We start from the raw sequence: 4392 nt of genomic DNA on the forward strand, positions 1-4392 counted from the left end.
ACTGTCTTACTTGTGGAAAAGCATTTGCTTCATCTTCACATTTGCAAACACACTCAAGAATCCATTCTGGAGATAAGCCATATCAATGTCTTACATGTGGAAAAGCATTTGCTTACAATTCATTCTTGCAAAAACACTCAAGAATCCATTCTGGAGATAAGCCATATCAATGTCTTACATGTGGAAAAGCATTTGCTCATAGTTCAACCTTGCGATCACACTCAAGAATCCATTCTGGAGATAAACCATATCAATGTCTTACATGTGGAAAACATTTGCTCAAAGTTCAAACTTGCGAAAACACTCAAGAATCCATTCTGGAGATAAGCCATATCAATGTCTTACTTGTGGAAAAGCATTTGCTCAAAGTTCAAACTTGCAAAACCACTCAAGAATCCATTCTGGAGATAAACCATATCAATGTCTTACATGTGGAAAAGCATTTGCTTTCATATCAAACTTGCAATCACACTCAAGAATCCATTCTGGAGATAAGCCATATCAATGTCTTACTTGTGGAAAAGCATTTGCTGACCATTCAGCCTTGCGTAAACACTCAAGAATCCATTCTTAAGGAAAGCCATATTAATGTCTTACTTGTGGAAAAGCATTTGCTCAAAGTTCAAACTTCAATTACACTCAAGAAGATTCCATTCTTAAGAGAATAATATCATTGTCTTACTTGTGGAAAAGCATTTGCAATTTATGACTTACTAACTTCATCCTCTTTGGGCCTAGAGGCACCTAGGGCATCCACTAGACATCTCCATTTCTTTGTGATCGGCTGCTTTTGCATTTGCTACACCTTCACACTTGCAAAAACACTCAAGAATCCATTCTGGAGAAAAGCCATATCAATGTCTTACATGTGGAAAATCGTTTGCTCAAAGTTCATATTTGCATGAACACTCAAGAATCCATTCTGGAGATAAGCCATATCAATGTCTTACTTTTGGAAAAGCATTTGCTCATAGTTCATATTTCCATGTACATTCAAGAATCCGTTCTGGAGAAAAGCCATATTAATGTCTTACTTGTGGAAAAGCATTTGCTCAAAGTTCAAACTTCAATTACACTCAAGAAGATTCCATTCTTAAGAGAATCATATCATTGTCTTACTTGTTGAAAAGCATTTGCAATTTATGACTTACTAACTTCATCCTCTTTGGGCCTAGAGGCACCTAGGGCATCCACCAGACATCTCCATTTCTTTGTGATCGGCAGCTTTTGCAGTGGCTGTATTCCAGGACAGGCCTGCTTCTTTTAATTCTTTCTCTATGGTCCTTTGCCAGGTTTCTTTGGGTTTTCCCCGCTGTCTCTACCCACAGAAAAATAATCTGAAACCAAATAGTTTAATCAAGGAAATAAATTTGTTGATTGGTGCCAGAAAAGTTTCTCGAAATTAATACCTCAAAAACTAAAGAACAAATTTTTACCAACAGAAAATACGAATAATGATACCTGTTAAAATAGGAAATGTAGATGGTTTTAAATACTTGCTTAGTCACAATTTGAATTTCAAACATCATTTTGACACTATGTTAAGATCCTTTGATGTCAGCAAAAAGACCATCTTGCAAATTTACAACTCCCTCAAGATAGATAGATAGATTGAGAAGAGAGAGAGAGAGAGAGAGAGAGAGAGAGAGAGAGAGAGAGAGAGAGAGAGAGAGAGAGAGAGAGAGAGAGAGCTAGCTATGCGAATGTATGTGTACACTTCTGTGGATGTGTTGATAGTATTAAAGAGTGTTCGGTAATTAATAATTATCTAAAATGTAAATTTGTTGTGATAATCTCATTATGTGAAACTTTACTGTAACTGTATCTTGCGATCAAAAGAAAGTATACACATTTAAAATCGTCATTACTTTTTTATCCTTTGGCGTAGGCTAATGATTGGAGCGAACGGGGGACATTCTCGTGACTGATTATTCTCGTGACTGATTCAATTAGATTCACCTTCACTTCAAATGAAATGAACACAAATAAATTTATTAAAATGTCATTGTTTGTCAAATTTATAGTGTATATTTTGACTTGTTACTTCCCTTTTTGAAGCTCATGTTTTAAAAAGTCTATGAAGCATACAAGATTAACCATAAACCTTACAAATTCTAACACAATGAAAGATAAATGATAGTATTATGATTACACATAGGTTTTAAATAAACCATAACGATGTTTCATACCAATTTTGTAGGTAAAACAAGTGTATACTTTCTTTTGATCACTAGTATATATATATATATATATATATATATATATATATATATATATATATATATATATATATATATTATATATATATAGGGTAGCCCTATTCGTCCTTAAGGTCGAATAGCATCAACCGCCATTGCCGTCCGTAAGGACAAATAGTGTTGCTTGCACTATTCGTACTTCACACTACAGCTGGGCACTATTCCGTTTCTGTTTTTACTGAGATAGATTCGATTCTACGTAATTACATGATATATCCGTATCGTCTTAAATTTTTTGTTAGTGAGTCAAATAATCAGTTGAGTGTGTGTGTGTAGGTGTGCGTGTGTGCGTGTATGTGTTAGTTTTGTGTGTGGGGGGGGGGGGGGGGAGGGTGTTTTTTTTGTTTTCTGTTTTATTTTTTTTTGGGGGGGGGGGGGGGGGGGGGGGGGGGTTGTTTTTGTTGTTTTTTTTTTTGGTTTTCTTCTGGGATTTTTTTTCCAGAATGGTGATCGTTTCCTTATTAGGAACTATTATCGTGTTCTCCTTTTGGCAAGTATCCTATTCAAATGCCTGCTCGAAAGTTTGGGTTGGTTGGGCATAGAGGAAGATTCGTCAGGTATTCTTTTCTTTTTTTCTTTTCTTTCTTTTTTTGGTGGTGGGGGGTAATTTTTTTTCTTCTTCTTCTTTTAAAAAAATATTTTTTTTGTGTATGTGTGTGTGTGTGTGGGGGGGGGGGGGGTTGCTTTTATTACATGTTTTCTATCTATGATAGTGGTTTAACACTCAAAACTATTTGTTTTAAATGACTGGTATTAAAATTGTCAAAAATATTATATTAGTCATAGTAATATAAGCATCCCAATAAAATCAACGTATCTCTTAAGAAGCAGTTTTTTTAAAATATTATAATCTTGATAATTCAGTGAGGGCCATCAATATTGGCTTGAATTTAGCCAACATTTTTCATTTATTTGAACAATGTCGATACATGTCCTTTAACTTCAGAAAATTTTGTTATAAGTTGTACCGTCTTGAGTAGACGAGCTGTATAACAGAATTGTAGATTTAATTCACGGAGAATTCAATGAGTTAGTGGCAGTGAACGAGGTAATGGTATAGACGGTATGGAATTTAGCGGCTTTACAACACGCAAATTAATTCCAAAGCCGAAAGCACAACGTTGCATGTAATCTAATCTACATTTACGATGCCAAATATATTAAAGATTAATAAAGGACACTAATACCAAGTCCTCAATATTTTCAGTACTTCATTCGTTAGCTAATACGTATTAAGTACGTATTTGGTATCCACTTTTGCCCTGACGAGAAGTTAGAATGTCAACGGGCTGGGCTTTGAAATGTCTACGGGTTGAAACTGGATGAAATAGGATGATACAGAACATAAAAGCCCGGTTCGGCCTAAGAACAATAATTTGCCTATGTTCTTAAGCTCAGAACAATGGGTTATGTTATCAGGGGTGTTGGGATTGTTATTTTGATCTGGGTAGGGGTCTATAGATAACAACACCAATATTAGAAACGTCTCTAACGTCTGATAAAGCTAGGATTACTGGCCAAAAATATATTTCTAACTTTAGTTAAAATTTGAAAAATAAAAACACGGAAATATATACATAATAAGCTTTATATATTTTAAACAATGGTTACAAGAAAAATACACGATTTTTCTCAATAATTCTGTATTCAAACAACTTTGTATGCAAATGTTGTCTTCCAGATGTGTAATTTGGCTTATCACCACTCAATGTGGTAACTCAATAGCTATTACTAATACTAACTTGTGTCTATGTACGCAGTGATACAGACCTGCCAAGCATTCGACTTATTGTATTATAGTGGGATGGCAGAATACCATTTCGAAAGGGATTTGTGCTGCGTTGTAGGTTAACAAATCATCCCCATCGACGTGTAGAAATACGCAGGTCTGACATCCGAACCCACTTTTCGGCCTAGTTTAACATTGTTGTATAATGGACAGTATTTTGCGTCTTTTTTTTTAGATTTCCATTACAACAATGAGCCAATAAGGAAATGGGTTATCAGACCTGAAAATAAGTGCACGTCGATCCACATCAATTTAAAAACCATCACCATCACAGACAATAATCACTACCACAAGCACTTTTACAACAGCCTCATTACCATCAGAATCGATACCACCATCATTTGC

At 35.0% G+C, this 4392-nt stretch overlaps 1 pseudogene across 1 annotated transcript in view; it reads left to right on the forward strand.

Moving 5' to 3' along the window:
• LOC144973850 (uncharacterized) overlaps positions 1 to 1548 on the forward strand; it is a 38019-nt pseudogene extending 36471 nt beyond the window's left edge. Inside the window, exons 16-17 of the transcript XR_013645625.1 lie at positions 1 to 536; positions 806 to 1548. The exon at positions 1 to 536 is cut by the window's left edge and continues 306 nt beyond it. The product of XR_013645625.1 is annotated as an uncharacterized LOC144973850 (transcript). The remainder of the gene's footprint in view (positions 537 to 805) is intronic.
• Positions 1549 to 4392: the final 2844 nt, after the last annotated feature.

The sequence above is a fragment of the Berghia stephanieae genome, chromosome 5 (assembly GCF_034508935.2).
Source record: "Berghia stephanieae isolate SIO BIC M18660-M18661 chromosome 5, UCSD_Bste_1.3, whole genome shotgun sequence".
Taxonomy (NCBI): Eukaryota; Metazoa; Mollusca; class Gastropoda; order Nudibranchia; family Aeolidiidae; genus Berghia; species Berghia stephanieae.